At 35.0% G+C, this 17873-nt stretch overlaps 1 protein-coding gene across 1 annotated transcript in view; it reads right to left on the reverse strand.

The window, feature by feature from the left end:
* The window catches only part of LOC106623366 (terminal nucleotidyltransferase 5C), a 252625-nt gene that overhangs the window by 154148 nt on the left and 80604 nt on the right, over positions 1 to 17873 (reverse strand). The window lies entirely within an intron of this gene.

Consider the following 17873-nt stretch of genomic DNA (forward strand, 5'->3'; position numbering starts at 1 on the left):
TTTCTTAAATTTGATGCTTTTCAGTCTCGTTTAACTTTAGAAAATTTCAGCAATTCGCGAAGTTTTTTCAAAAAGTAAAAATAATCTGAAATCCTACTATAATTATTGAACATAAAAATATAAATATTTATTTTTTTATTCAATATACATACTTGTATGTATAAATTTTTAAACTCTTGCAACATGATAATAATCTGTTCATTTAACGGTTTTTCTAATCACCTAAAAATAATCGAATTAGATATAAGATTATATATATATATATAAATGATCAAGATGACGAAACGAGTTGAAATCAGGATGCCTGTCTGCCCGTCCGTCCGTCCGTGCAAGCTGTAATTTGACTAAAAATTGAGCTATCGTAATGAAACTTTGCACACGTGTTCCGTGTTGCGATTGAGTTCGTAGATGCGCGTAATCGGACCACTGCCGCGCCCACAAAACGCTATTAAACGAAAATCTATAAAATGCGATAACTAAGCACTAAATTAAGAAATAAAAGTGTTATTTGGTACAGGGGATTGGAGTAAAAAGTGGCACCTGTGAGCTAAAGACTTTGAAAAAATGGGCGTGACCCGGTCAATTTTAATGTAAATATCTCCTAAACCACTCAAGCTACTATAACCAAATTCGCTAGGAACCAATTCTATAAAAACCCCTATCGACAGTGTGAAAATAGATGAAATCGGAAATTATAACCAAGCCCCCTCTCCATATAACGGTACCATTAAAAACTACTAAAAACGCGATAAATCAATAACTAAATGTGCCATTAAATTTTTAACTACAACCAGGATGATACAAAAAGGCTTTATAAGAGCCGAGGTCAAAATTGGACGATAGGCGTGGCATCGCATTTAGGTGAAATCGCATATCTCCGGACCTACTCGACCAATTTCAACAAATTTCGGTACATAACATAACATTAGCCTGACGGTCCTATATTATATTGTGAAAATTGGCGCAATCAGACCACAACCACGCCTATTTCGCATATAGAAGAATTTTAAATTCAATATGATTCTTTTACATTCCAGTACACAAATCAAGCACCAATGAATATATTCGGAGAAATCCTTGCACAAATACTGCTTTTGAGGTCGAATTATAGCTTAGCCCCACCTCAGCATAACGGTACTGTTTAAAACTCTAAAACGATAAATCAATAGCGAAAAGCTTCAGAGATATAAAATTTTACACCGATATGGTGCAAAAAGGCTTTGTATTAGGTGTCAAAGTTGACCGATGGGCGTGGCACCGCCCCATGGAGAGGAAAATCCATATCTCGAGACCTACTGGACCGATTTCAACCAAGTTCGGTATATAATATTATCCTTCATTAAAGTGTGAAATTGGGTGAAATCGGATAGGTTTTACTATATACACAATAACACAATATTAAATTCCATCTGATACTTTTACTTTACTTTCCAGTACACAAATCAAGAACCAATCAATGTATCAGGATAAAACTTTGCACAAATAGTGTCCTACAAATATTTCATCTTATGCTTAAAAATTGTCAAAATCGGACAATAACTTTTCAAGAACCCAGACGCCAAATATGTGGACCCCTGTGCGTAGCTGACTTTTTGATGAAAATATGGGTCAATCTTTGAGATATTTTATTGAAATTCGAAGTTCGGATGTTTCTTTGATAATAATATAGCCTTGTGTCAAAGATGAGTTGAATCAGATCAATACTTCTGTTTTCGAACTTCCAATTGACTTTGTGCACATGTATATTGGCCAATGTAGGAGTTATTTTAATTAAATTAAGAGCTTGTTTTTCTAATAACAGTGTATCTTTGTGCCTAAAACAGATCAGATTGGGCCTAAGCTTGCTTTAGCCCACATTAACTGATATTCACAATTTTGAAACGTACGGCTGATTTTACTCCGTATCTATGTTTAAAATTGCTTGAAAATAAATTCTCAAGTATACCTGAGCAATGTCAAAAATGAATGCAATCAGCCCTTTCATTTCTCTGCACCCAATTTTGTTAGTATAATATTCGCTGACGAGAGGTAAAATATATTAATAATAAAACTAAGTGACGTATTTACACGGCTTTGACCCTTACAAGTTGCAAAAGTATGAAATGTGCGGTTACACTCGAAATCAGCTCTTTCTTAATTGATGTATACCCTGAATAGGGTATATTAAATTTGCCACGAAGTTTGTAACACCCAGAAGGAAACGTCGGAAACCCTATAAAATATATACATAAATGATCAGCTTGACGAGCTGACTTGATTTAGCCATGTTTAGCGAACTAGTCCATCAGTTTTTAAGCTATACATCTGAAATTTTGTACCTGTCCTTTCCTTACTAAGAAGCAGCTGCCATACAAACTGACCAATCGAAATTAAGTGCTTGTATGGGAAACTTTTTTATTCGACAAGGTATCTTCATGGAATTTGGCATGAGTTATTCTCTAAGCAAACAATGTAATATCCGAAGGAATTGTATAGATCAGATGACTATAGCATATAGCTGCCATATTAACTGAACGATCGCAATCAAGTGCTTGTATGGAAAACTCTTTCATTTGACGTGGTATCTTCACGAAATTAGATCGGAATCAAGTTATTGTAAGGAACCTTTGAATTTGAAAAGGGTATTATAACTACGGTGCGACCGAAATTAACGTTTTTTCTTGTTTTTATTATCTGTGGCACAAAGGAAAACTCCACTTCACTAATTAAAGTTTTGAAATTTATTTACAAATATTTAACATATTTAAAAACAAAAACTACAAAAACAAGAAAGTACTTCTTTTTATTTAATATCGTAAAAACCAAAGAATACCTCACTAATTATGCGATTATAGTACGCGAGTGCATGCTTGACTTAATTTGTTTAAACTTTAGCAACAACGTCCTTGACTAAACACATGCAAATGCACTTATGTGTGTACGTGTGTATGTATATGTATATATATATATATATACATATGTCGGTGCACTCTTGCAATTACGGTATTCGCAAATAACCGTTTCCAAAGCAGCACACTCCACTCGCCGATTTAGATCGTTTAATTGTGGCATTCTCGCCCGGCCCTGAGTTGGTCACTTCATTTGCATGGTATTCGAACGCGCGCGCTCAACCGGATTAACTAAGAGTTTGATTAAAACACATAAACATACACATATACACTTAGGTGTATACACATATATACTTGGTTGTATTTGTATCTGCATAAAATATTATTATTATTGTTATGATTAAATATATTGAACGTTATAATATGCATGTTATATTTTGTTGTAGTAAATAGTTGTTGTTGTAGCCTTTTGCACTGCAGCGTTTGCAAGGGAGCGAGCAAATTGCTGCATAATTTTAAAAGTCACATTGCAGCGCTGGGTTGGGCTGCGCATGCGCATGCGCCGTAAACGATCACAAATAATTAAAAACTAAAATCAAAATTAACAACAAAAAAACATGTATGTGTGTTGCTGCCAAAGGCCGTGTAGCGCTTAATTTATGCAGCGCAAGAATTATTTTTGATTTTTTTGTTTGCATTACAAAAACAAGAACAAAGAGTGTGACCGTTCTAAAGTAGTTGCGTTATTATTACACACAGTCACACATAAACTTTGATAAATATATATATATATTTTTTTTTTAAGCAATTGCATACTGCTTGTGTTGCAGCCGATTGCCGATTAAAATGTCTAAATTAATCAAGTTTGCAAATTTATTTGCAAAAACAAAAGCAACAAAAATCGGTTTAGCCAGGGTATTATTTCTCCCCGGCGCGATATTGATTGAGATAAGGCATTTAGCAGCAATAAGTGGTTTATGCAGCCAACATGCAAATGCACATTCATACATACATACATACATAAATCTATATGTATATACATATGTGTGTGCCACCAGTTCTATGCGCTCATATGCTAATGCGATGATTATTTCAGCGTATTAAACTGTTGGATGATTAAACGCTTGTCCGCGGCAAATTGACAACCTTTGCTAAATTCATGCCTTATTAACAAACGCAACTATAATTTGTCAAAGATCTACAAATTCAGATGGAATCGATAAGACAAATTGAGTGTTGTCAAATTTGAATTAAAAAAAAAGTAAAACAAAACAACTTTTTTAAATAACATTTAAGAAAAAAAAAACGCTAACTTCGGTTGCACCGCAGCTTTAATACCCTTCACTCGAGCATTTATAGCATAAAAGTGTATAAAAAGATCTTTTATCGATTTGATTAATTCAGTACTGACTAATTAAAAAAATTAATAAAGGATAAAACCACTTTACACAAGACAGTTATCAGTTTTGAAAAAAAAACAGAGAGAATCTGAATATACATATATCTCAAGAGAATATATGTTTCTAAAGCCAAGGTTAGGAGAAAGAGTATCACGATAATAGAGATGAAGTAAATAATTTATACTTCATTACGGTTATACATATATTATATGGGAAAAAATTAACCAAATAATATTGAGGAGTGATGTTTAATTGGAAGTCCTTCGGTGGATAAAAATTTCGATGAGTTCCGGTCACGTAGGCCCGACTTTTGTGGGAACAGAAATAAAATATGTCATAAAAAAGGGTTTTCTTTTAATATTACAACCGCATCGCCACCTATTTTTTCAAAAAAGAACTCTAATAACATAGACCTTAGTTTCGGAAATATACGCTACTTAAAAATGCTCATATATATACAATAATATATTTATACGAATAGAGAATACCATATTTTAGAGCTAGGGAAAGATATAGACCGATTTAACCTGTTTTTTAAAAAGGGTGGTCACATAGCAGGAATACTCTTTGTGTTAAGTGTTATTTTGATAGCTTTATTTACGTTTGCGTTACCTGTGGGAATATATGGTACTTACAATGTGATGCCGTTACCTTGTTATTGAATTCAAAAAGGTGGATTATGCTTTATATATAATCATATGCATCAATAATTCATCATTCGAAAAAAGATGTGCATATTAAAAGTTGAAACTATAAAGGATTAAGGAAGCAAAGGAAAGAACTTTTGAATGACAGTCTAAACCAAAAAGTTATCTCACAACTCCATATAAAATATAATCGTAAATTAATCTCAAAGGTATGAGGTAAGGGGTAAAAGAAGAAGATGGAAGCTAAGTAAGTTGGGATAGCCATGTATTTTAATTGTCTGGAGATTCATTTAAATATATTGCAGATGGTGTTTAAAGCTTTAGACACTTTAGTGCCTTCCCAACTGTAGACAGTTTGACCCAATCTTGTCGTTAAATTAACATTTAGTACTTATATCACTTTTTAAATAAAATTTTGGCCCGAAATTGTACTATCATTAAAGAATTATTCGAAATAAGTAGCAGTAACAATTGAGCTTGAACTATTCGCAGCCTCTCAAACTAGAAGAAGACGAAGAAACACACAAACAAAATTCGAAGACGCCAACAGTGCCAAGTCCGGTTGTTTGTCCACGCGCAAAGCACTCACCATAGCTCAGCTGATATGATATCGCCGAATAGTTTATAACAGAGCAGAGTGCTACCGGCGCAGTAGCGGACGCATGCAATAAACCTGTAAGCTTTTACTTCTTCTCATTGCAGCCTTGTTAAATGCATAGTAAGTGAAGTTGTTGTTGTTGCGATTAATACTCGTTTGTATGCAATATTGCTGTGCACTGGTTTGAAGTTTAAACGCTTGAGCGCGATGTCAAGAAACTCCGTCAAGGGCGCATTTAGCGAAGAAACGGGCGACGCGACGCTGACGCGCTTTGCGATTGCGCAAGAGTGTGCCAAGACCATTAGAATGGCTGCAACGGCTGTATAATTGTGATGCAGTTAACGACAGTGGCAGCAACAATAAGAACAATAATATAAACAACAACAACATCTTAGAGTATTCGCACCCAAACAGCGACAGACAGACATACTTGTATTATACATATTTGACTGGTGGCAAGCCTGTGCGATTTTCTGCATATCCTCATAGCCATGTTGGCGCACCAACAACAACAACAATGCACCTGCGGCAAAGCGTGCGCGTATTTATACATATACATAGGTACATATGTGTGTTTGCGCTACAGCACGTTGGCTCCTACTCTTCACGCTGGATGCGGATGCTGGGCGTTCTTGGCGCTTAACGCTTGACGCTTAGTGATTGCAACTGCTGCTATAGCTCTGCAGCTCGGCTGTGTAACTGGTTCGATTGGACTGCTGAGCGCGCGGTCGGCCGACAAGTTGTTTGGTTGGTTGTTTGCGCTTGACAGCCGATGCTGCAGTTGCAGCACTCGTTGTTACTATTGTTCTTATTACTTTTTATACCCTGAACAGAGTATATTAAGTTTACTACAAAGTTTCAAACAGCCGGATGTTGGATATCCTATAAAATATATGTATTAATGATCAGCATGACGAGCTCCATTTAGCCATACCCGTCTATCTGTTTATATATACGCGAACTAGTCCTTCAGATATCAATCTGAAATTTTGTACACGTCCTTTTCTCCCAAAGAAGCTGCTCATTTGTCTACTACCATTATATGATATAGCCACTATATGATATATGTAGCTGTCATACAAACTGATCGATCAAAATCAAGCTCTTGTATGGACAACATTTTTATTTGACGAAATATCTTCATGAAATTTGGCTCAAATTATTGTCCGAGGTAGTGCTACAATTTCCGAAAATATTGCTTAGATCGGACAACTATAGCATATGGCTGCCATACAAACTTACCGATTAAAGTATTTTGTATACCCTTTTATGCTAAAGGAAATGCATCTGTGAAGGGTATGATAGCTGCGGTACAACCGAAGTTAACGTTATTTCTTGTTATGTTGTTGTTGCTGTACGAAGCACGGACTGAGCGCATGCACAAGAAGCTTAGCACTCGTCAAGTGCGATTATTTTCCAGTAGACCCGGCAACTCAGCAGGCGAGTAAGTTGAAGAGCAAAACACGCACATATACTAACACACATACGTTCGTCCATATATACACACATACATACACATACACATATACATACATTTACGTCAGGCTGCAGCAGAACGCACAGTTTAAATTAAAAATGCAGTTGCCGTGAACTAATTTGATAATGCAGTCAGACAGACAGCCGCACAGCTTGTATATGTGTTGTAGCATAGCAAAATACAACAACATTAATACTACAATTAAACAACGGCCACAAAACGGATTAAAAGCTAGATTTTAAAGGCAAAAACTCAAACAACAACAACAACTCTCTTATAGACACATACACATACTTGTACATAGTACGAGTAGTAAATGCCTAGTAATACATACTCAAATGAACAGTTTTTCTGCTGCTGCCTCCAAAGCATTTTTTGAAAGTCACTCTGTAAAGTCGGTGTAAAATCAAAGAGATTCTGAATTTTTGAAAGGTGGCGCGCGCGCATGCGCGTGAACGCCCGACTGCCGCCAGCCAGCACAGCACCAAATATGTTAGGCGGAGGCACAAATTTGCACGAATTCGACTTTAAGAGCCATAAAGCTGTTTTTAATTGGCTGCAGATGTATGTAAGTGGGCAGCTGCGGGCGTAAGCAGTTAACGGTTCTGATTAAGCGCTAAACTTATGGCGAATGCCATTTTAATTAATTCATTAATTTATATAGTAACAAAAAAGGTAAAGCAAAACATGTAAGGAAGGGCTTAGTTCGAATGCAGAAGAAATTAATTATAAAGCCAATTTATAGGACGATTACATCCAAACTTGGTAGCAGACTATCTTTTGGCAGTGGCAGCTCTTGTACCTAGTTTCATTAATTTACTAAAAAATTTTGTAGATTATTTGCGCTAATTCACACAAAACTTGACAAAGCTGTATACATTATATTGTATGTATGGAGTCTAGCCGAAGCTATGGACCAATAGCACTCATTTTTTATGTTGAACATTATTATCTCAAACAAAATATTCTGCACAAGGGAGGGTTGCCTTTTATATTTTGGGATTAGAGAAGAAAAACAAATATTAATCATCGAAGATCACTTTATTGTTTTTCAAAATTTTTTTCAAAGGTTTTTCATATTCTGCATTAAGATCTATACACTTTTGCATCCGTTTAAATCGACTTTTTGTTGACTTGTCTGCCAATCTGCTTCAGGTATCCCCATAACATGCGTTCTGAGCGCATAAACCGCCTCTTTAGATGTCAAAAAACGTTGACCCCTTAGTTTTTTTTACGTACGGGAATAAAGAGAAGTCATTCGGTGCCAGGTCAAGACTTTACGGTAAACAACACAAATAATGCTCGTATTTCACAACGTTCTGAGTTAGAACTCGTATAACATCAAAAATGTTAAACTTAACGATAGAGTTGTGAGTTGCCAGATTGCAACACTAGAGTTCCAAATACCGAAATTTAAAAGGAAACCAACGTATTCCGTTAACTGATCGTAAAGTACGGAATTAAGCTACCAGAGTGGTCGAAATTATTTCTATATGGAATCCATAGAAATATGCTAACCGATTTTATCTATTCTTAAAACTACGAAATACTTTAGAAGAAATGTCCATTTAATTTCATCGAAATAACTTACACATTAATCCATACATAAGGCAAAATGACTATCGGAAGGGCGAAAATCAATATTTGGCTCAAAATTACGCTCATTCGCTCTCAAGATATCTTAAATAAGCGATGTTCCTATAAATGTTATAAATAATAAAAATAAAAAAATTGAAGGACAAAAACCATGGTGTCGGGTATATGAAATATTTGGGCATGCTTTGGGCTCCATATTATATTATATTGTATTTAGGAAAGCATGCTCAGATAATTTAGTTTAGAAATCCCTTTATATTATCTGTGTATTCAGTATAAAATCCACCGGAAAGGTGAACATTTTATATTACTTATATAAGGGCTAGTAGAAACAGGCGACCGCTTGCACCTAATTTCGACATAAAATCGTAGCGTTTTTCAAAAAAACTGCTTATATAATTTCATTAAGATATCATATATATTTCCCGGTATATAGGATATAAAGTTAACCGGAAGTTATATATTATTTGTATGCGTAGTTAGGGGAAGCTCTGAACCGACTTCATCAACATGTGACGGCAGATTCCCTGCATTGAGGTTTTTAATTATTAACTATCTATCGCATAATGGGATTTTGGTTCGATTTTACCCGTTTTAATATATAACAAATCTGATTAAAATCGCACAAGCAGTTTACGTGATATGAAATTAGATCTAACAGATGGGGGATAGGCATCTAGAAAACAACCCTATACAAGTTTAGGATCGACCAAATAAAATTTGAAAATGATAAATGCTGTTGTTGTTCTAGCGGCAGAAAACATCTCTGATGTAATTTGCAGAAATGCTGCGGAGTTAACAGTCCTCGGTCGGATAAACATCCGGGTTCATTCTAATTGCGTAGACCCTCTAGACCATCGTGGGAACGGAATGATAAATGATCAGTTTTGTGTCAAATACAAAACTTATTTGACCATAGACATCAATTTCAAGAATAATTTCGCGGAAAACCAAATGAGAACATATATTATTTTGAGGTTATATTTTTACAGACAAAAAATTCAATTGCATCAACATTTTCCGATTCGTCCATATGCTCGACGCAATTGCGTGCACATTCTTACGCAACTTATCACTTTGAATCGGAAATTGGTAAGCTATTTTTAGCTGACCATGTTTCTAAAATTAACAAGAAAGGAAGGAACGTAAGAGAGCTGAAAAACCGGTGTATTTTGTGATACAGGGTGTTTGCAAAAGATTTGGTGGTTAGATAATTGTATAAATAAACTATATCATTTATAGAAGTTAACGAGTATGGAACTTGATTTCGAAGTCAGTAATCTAGTCCTCCTAGTTTCTGATCTACAATATCGTTGAATTTATTCCAATATTCTTGATATTATGTAACAACCAAAGATGTTGGAATATTTAGAAGTGTAAATGCATTTTAAAATAACTCTAGTTCTATTAACACTTAGTTTATCGCAATTTTAAATAGACGAAAGAAAAGTTGGAAAAGAAATTAAATATTTCATAAATCTGGGTTGGACCTGAGTTTCTGAAAAACCAATTCGCGCACCCTTTATGTGAACAAGTATTTAAGATTTTCCTTCTACTCACTTCATAAAAAGCAGCTTTCGTACAGTATCTCTTTACCCATAAACTTTTTAATGTCTTTTCACGTTTTTTGTTGTGTTCTTCAGCTTCTTAAAAGCTTATGCAACGTCATTGCCAGTCGAAAGGCGTAGGAGCCGTCTGTACCCACTTGGAAGTTCTGTGGCAAACATATGTTTGCGTGTGTTTACAGATAAAACGCAGTTTCAGGTTTTTTTACTGTTGTTATTGGTTTTACTTTTGCAACTACGCCTACGTGCGGACACGAAATTCATTCAGTGTAATGCTAAAAATAGAAACTCATCAAAAGAGACTCACCGCTTAACCGAACAGATACCGCCAGCGCCTCTTCGAGCCACCGACACTAACACCAACGCACTCACCTCCCGCACATTTACTTGTATCCTTGCAAGCGATGAACTACACCTCCTTTTACCCCTCTGTCCTGAATTAACTAACTAACATCTGGTACGAGTCTGTTGAATGCCATTGACGCCATCAACTACTGTAAACGGTACAGTGCCCACGCAATTTACTATTTCATTCACTGCGCAATCCTTGTATCTATTTTAAGACACTCTCACACCACAATCACCGTTACATTAGCCCTTTGAAGGATGGCAGTAAAACAAATACGAAAAAGCTTCATTGCAAAAATTTTCTCCCGGAAAAAACATATTAACACTTGTTGCGGTCGAAAGTCAAAACTTGGCAACGCCATTCCAGAAAACCTTGCGTCTCTGACGACCATGGGTGTGCATTAACTGCACGACCACCGACTACGCCACATGCAAATCAAGCGAAAATTTAAGATGAAAGTATGCAGAAATGTGTGTAAGTATATATGTGAGCGTGTGTGTATTTGTGGTTGTGGCTACAAAAAAGCTCAGACGTATATTGACTCATTTTGTGTCCTCTCTAGATGTCCTCGTTGTCATGAGTGCACAACGCAGTAGGAAACTAAGTGTGAATTATAATATAAAACAAGATAAAACGTTAACCTCGGTTGCACCGAAGCTATAATACCCTTCACAGAACTTAATACCGATCGTTCAATTTGTAAGGCAGCTATATGATAAAGTGATCTGATCTGAACAATTTCTTCGGAGATTGCATTATTGGCTTAGTCAATAACCCACGCCAAATTTCGTAAATATATCACGTCAAATAAAAAAGTTTTCCATACAAGTACTTGATTCTGATTGTTCAGTTTATTGCTTATTCGCTTATATGCTATAGCGGTCCGATATCGGCCGTTCCGAAAAATCAGCAACTTCTTAGTGAGAAAAGGACAGTTGCAAAATTTCAGATCGATAGCGTTAAAACTGGGTTACTAGTTCGCGTATATACAGACGGACGGACGAACAGACAGGCATGGCTAAATCAACTCAGCTCATCATGCTGATCATTTATGCATATATTCTATAGGGTCTCCGAAGTTTTCTTTCTGGGTGTTACAAACTTAGTGGCACACTTAAGATACCCTGTGCAGGGTATAAAAATTAATCTTGATAATATTGATACTACTTAATAATAGTATTATTAATAGGAACTGCTTATTTTATAACAACAACTCAGCGACTTCTAGCGGATAGTTTAATATTAAAGCTTTAGGTAACAATTTCTCCACGAAACCATCCAGTCAACATAATTCTATACTTTTTGCATTAATTCTCTAAAGTATTAGGCTGCAGGTACCAACAGACTTCACCGTTATCACCGATTCAAAAGTTTCTCGATAAACTACAGAATTAAATCACATAAGACGAAAATTAAATTTTTGGGAGATATTTGAATACCCTGAACAGGGTATATTAAGTATGTAACAACGGGAAAGTAATGTAGGAGACTCTATAAAATGGGTTCCGCAGGGTGGTGTCGTCTCTTCGTTATAGTTTAACTTCTATATTTCGAAACTGCCTCAACCACCACTAAATCCACATCGACCATATTTACTAACTGGACGAAGGAGTATAGACTATATCTTAATATTACAGTCGATGGCGTTAACACTCTGACTGTCAATGAGACACTAAGATTTAAGGTAGTGGATTCGACAACTCCTTCACTCCTCATACGTCTGCGATAACTGCCAAAGTACAGTGCTGCAACTAAATTCTCAAGTCGCTAACCGGAAGCTCATGGGGAAAGACAAAGAAACCTTCTTGGTAATATCTATACCAGGCAATCAGCCGACCAGTCATAAACTACGCTGCACATTGGTCGTTTGGATGTAGTGAAACGCAGACGAGGAAGCTTCAGACGTGGGCCATTCCATGTCAAATCGACAAATAGTTAGACGTGACCGATTTGAATGAACTTTGGTGGAAAGTTTTGTCTTATCATAAAACGAAGTTCTTTCGATAACCATGTGATAGAATAATGATATTCAACAAAAAAAAAGTTGAAAAAATAAAAAAGTGTACTATTTTGTCAAAATTCAAAAATTCATGTCTTTGAAACGAAAGAGAATAGGGTAATGAGCTGAGATTCAGCCATGGCCGTCTGTATATACGCGAACTAGTCCCTCAGTTTTTGAGATATTTTGAAATCCTTTTTTTGTCCCCAAGGAGCTTATCATTAATTTTCAAAATCGCCGATATCGGACCACTATAGCATATAGCTGCCATACAAATTGATCGATTAAAATCAAGTTCTTGTATGGAAAAACTTTTTATTTAACAAGATATCTTCACATAATTTGACATGGATTATTGCTCAAAGCAACGGTACAATCTCCGAAGAAATTGTTTATATCGTATATCTATAGCATATAACTGCCATACAACTGACTGATGCTGATGAAAATCAAGTTCTTGTATGAACAACTTATTTTTATTTATGAAGAGTATAATAGCTTCGATGTAACCATAGTTAAAGCTTTTTCATGTTTTACCTAGCTTACTGAAAAGTAGATTGATAAAGGCACTGGGCTTTGAAGCCATTGTTCTTGACGTTGAAATATATTGATCCGATTTTGGAATACTAAGTCGACTCATGGAGTTTTTTTTTTTTAATTAACAGAAATCGGTTCATATATACTTTTTTGAAATTAGTATGTAAGTTAGAGGTCGGTTTTGAGTTTTATCAACCTATTTTCGAAAAAACATAGTAGAGAGAAAGAAGTCTCGAGACTCTTAAAATCTTGGCATATGAAAGGCTTCAGACTTGGCCATACTGAAGATCGTCGAAACTAAATAAACGAAAAGGAGCCGAATTTATAAAGTATCTCTAAGAGTATTGTTACAACAACAACAATCGGTTTACCAAGGATCTAAAGAAAAGCAATTTTCTTGTCGACTGAAATCAGGCTTTAATTGTCATGATGCACTGGTTCTTCATCTTCTGTCATCTCTAATGACATCAAAAATAGCCGTATACATATGAGTATATCGGAGAGTACACTCTCTTTGATTTGTGGCGTGTGACACAAATAGCATATTGGATATTATGTAAGGCTAACGCCCCATTATACACAAACATACCTACAAATCACACATACTCGTGAACATGGTTGCACAAAGGTACTTCCACAACCACCAACAAATGTAGCAACATGCAGTGATGTGAAAAAATGTCACATCAAGGACGAGATATTAATGGCGCCTGCAACTAGTGTTGCCACCTAATGTGTGCTAAATTCATATATGTTCAGATGAACACATATTTACACACGTGAGCGTGGTTGCGCGCTTGTTAATGCACATCATTGTGGGTGTCGATGTGGATTTATGAGTATTTCCGCTTAGTTGAATCTCGGTTAAGAGTCACTTGCGTGTTGCCTGATGAACTTTTGATAATGGAAGGGTTAAATCTAGAAAATAAATTATTTGTAATACATATGTATATATATACATGTATGTATACGTTAGAGATATGTGCTGATGTGTTAAAGGAACCAATTTTTTTTTTAACTTTATAAAAGAGTTGAAACTACTTTAACCTTTAAAAAAAATAAAAAAAATGATGGTCTCAACTATTTGTATTGTAGTATATTATTAACATACAGGCATATGCCTTCTGTTTTTTGAGTTAAATGAAAAAATGTATCGACACATTCACATTCGATAAAAAAATATCGATATATGAACTGAGTTTTCTTTTTATACTAGTTTATTTTTTGTACAATACTTTTAAGTTTTAGTCAGAACAGTTTTAATCATCTTCAGATCTTATTTATCGAGAAACTTTACACACTATAGGAATTTCTAGTTATTATGAAATTTCCTACTATTAACGCATTTTTTTTATCGATAACTTTATTTTCTAACATATATCGATTTCTTTGATGCTCTTCAATTTTTAGTATTCACCATAAATGAAAACAGTTATCGATATTATATAAATTTCAAAAAAAATATATATCGAAATATCGATGCCTGAACTGTGTTTATTTTACTACTCATTTATCATTTTGTACTATACTTATAAATTTTAGCCAGAACAAAAATGCTATCGACTTTATTTATCGAGAGAACTTTTTGCATGACATTAGCAATTAGCAGTAGTTATGAAATTGTGTACCAGTAACGAACATTCTTTTATCAATAACTTTTTCTTCAAACATACATATATCGAATATTTTTGATACTGCCATAGTTCAAATAAGTCTTTATTATTTTCCCACGAAGTTTGTAACACCTAAAACGAAACGTTTGAGGCCCTATATAATATACATTTTTATGATCAGAATGACGATCGATTTAGCCATCCTTATGTCTGTCCCTTCGTCCGTCTGTCTAGTTGCTCAGTTCCTGAGATATCGATCAAAACAAATTTTTTTTCACCGATATCACAGCAAAGATGAAATTTAGCATGAGTTATTGTCTATATCTCGAAAAAAAATTTTCAGATGGGATTACTACAACATATAGCTGAATAAAGTGCTTGTATGGAAAGCTTTTTCATTTGTCGTGATATCTTCACGAAATTTAGCATTGTTGTTGTTTAAGCCAGCGGTGCAATCTCAGGAGAATTTTTTAGATCAAACCACTATTGCATATAGCTGCCTTTCTCTGAAATGTATTTCTTTTAAATATATTCCTTAACCTTTTGAGACTGAGTTTCGTTTCTACTCACCTTTTATGACTGCATTCATTAAATTAGTACAGCTCGTTAATTGTTCAATTCTTTATGTGGTTTTGCTTAACCTATGCGCTTTTTCATTATTCTTAGCTGACATAAAAAAACATTAATTTTATGCCAAAGTGAAAAAATTCCAACATTTTTATCGCAACAAATTACATACAAGCGCTGACTGGCAGATAGGATAATTAATTAGCGAAACAACAAATTGTTGATTTACTTTAGAATTGTGAATAATTAATATTATTGTAATATGACAATCTCATCGGCAAGCGGCACTCGAGTGCGATTTGTTAGTAATTTGTTGCTTTTGTATTTATATTAAAAATTTTGCGGAATTTGCATGGACAGAAATGAGTTGGGTGGAGGTGGTGTAAAAGTATATACAAGTATATAATTAATATAAAAATAAAAACAGTAAATTATGTTGACAAATAACTGTATTTATTACCGAGTGGGTGTATGTGGGTGACATATGTACATATGTTATAGACTTTGAAGACAACTGTGCAATGTGTGGTTAAGATCAAGTTTTTTTGCTTATTCATATTCTGACAGGACACTTTAACAGTGACAGCTTATGACAGAATGTATTTGATACTGCCATATTTGAATAATGTCTAATTCTGGGCTGAATATTTTCGCAAGGATCTGACAATAATCGCTTAAAGAGACCGATTTGAGAATTGATCATCCAGAAGATCAGTTTAAATCTAAACGATAAGTTTAAGATATGAAAGATCAGTTTATGACCCGAAAGGTCAGTTAAAAATGATGAAAAATCAAAACTTTTGTTTTGATCGAAAAATTTTGTATTTTGACAAGATATTTTTTAACGAAGTGGTCGTGATATCAAAAGCAAAACTGCTGTTTAAGAGACCAGAAATATTGGCAAAGTCATCGAGGTTTCAAGAGAGAAAGAGAGATTTTCAGATCGATATCTCAAAAATGAAGGGAGTAGTTCGCGTATATACCGACAGACGGACAGACAAACGGACACAGCTAACTCGACTCAGCTCACCATGCTGATCATTTAAATATATATAATATATTTTATAAGGTCTCCAAGTTTTCTTTGTATGTGTCACAAACTTCGTGGCAAACTTCATATACCCTGTTTAAGGTATAAATATAGGAATCTTCGAAAAGTAAGTAACCTAAATTTTTATTATAAAGTAAGGTTTAATTGAAATGATTTTGTTCTACTTACACAAATTTAAGAATCTGTATTTATCCAACATTTTTGAAACATACCTGAAAAGAAGAAAAAGATATATATATATTAGTAATATGATTATACCTAAAATTATATATGTAAAACCACAAAGAATCATTTGAGTGAGGTGAGCTAACCCTTAATGGTATTAAGGGTAATAAAGTTTTAAACCTTCAAAGGTACACCAGGATTACCATTGCATCTGAAAGTATGCTAAGAAACCTGACAACAAGAATCCGATCTTTTTGATAGAAGCGATTTGTGGTTCAAGCAGAGCGGTATTACAAGCCATACACTGCAAACTCTGTGAATATTTTCTCGTCTACCTAGTGGACATAAACGTAGTTTCAATTCTAATAAAGCAGAAGTAGAAGTGCCAAAAGAATTTAGAAAACATTTTTCATATCAACGTACTCGTTTAGGGAAATCTACTGCAAGCGACAGATTGAACATAATTTAAAATTAATCTACCAGATATCTGATGCTTTCTAGCGAAGCCAACAAAATATTAATCTGCGTTGAGACGAATTAAAAATCAGCAGGTCCAAAACAACTTCCGACTACAGGACCGAGTAGTAGATATGAAAGTCTTTATATTTCAGTTCCAAACATGTTTTCTTGGACCAAGAAATATATAGGAATTCTTGGCAGAGTGATTGAATAGCTAATTCACTCTTCTTTCATCCATGGGCGAAGAATTCAAGTGTTTTGAAAGCTTCTGTAGCAGAGAAAGGAAATTCCCGATATATCTTAGATGTGAGAAGCGGAGCTCTCAGCGTTCAAAGACTGGCTGCCAGAGTTAGTTGCTCGCTCGATACTTTTATGAAGGCGCAAGATCAGTCCGAAATTCATTGAAAAAGCAGATATTAAATAATTTCCGAAACTCACCAAATATATTAAAGTTTTCTACGCTGTACATTTCATATTCTAATATCCATGTTTACTTATCTTGCTAAGCTCTGTGTCATTTTCGGTAAAAAAAACACAACTCGTGACACACCAAATCATGCCAAACGTGTAAATGTCAAAGCTCTGACGTTAATCGCACTGCAACAAATTTTATCACAACCTTTGAGCAGCAAAATCCTATTGAAGTTATTTACGACATACACACGCATACATATGTACGAGTATGTACATACAAACCGTTACACACCCACGCGAATTATGAATCAATGTGCGATTTCAAACCAATTTGACACCCAGATGCTTCTAAAACAACAATAACAGCAGATACTAAAATGAACAACGAATTGTGAAATGGCGCGGAAGAGGGTACATAGCGCCGCATAGCATAACATGGCACACACATAACCTCATTGCTGCCTTCTGCGTAAATTTCAGGGCCACAGCGGGATATTCGCTGCTGCCGGTTGAATAGAGGCGGCTATTGCCATATGGCAGCTCGATGCGTTAATTGCAGACGCCAACTAGCAGCGACAACAACGCCCACTGGTGGGCGCAAATGAGCG

The sequence above is a fragment of the Bactrocera oleae genome, chromosome 4 (genome assembly GCF_042242935.1).
Source record: "Bactrocera oleae isolate idBacOlea1 chromosome 4, idBacOlea1, whole genome shotgun sequence".
In the NCBI taxonomy this organism is placed as follows: domain Eukaryota; kingdom Metazoa; phylum Arthropoda; class Insecta; order Diptera; family Tephritidae; genus Bactrocera; species Bactrocera oleae.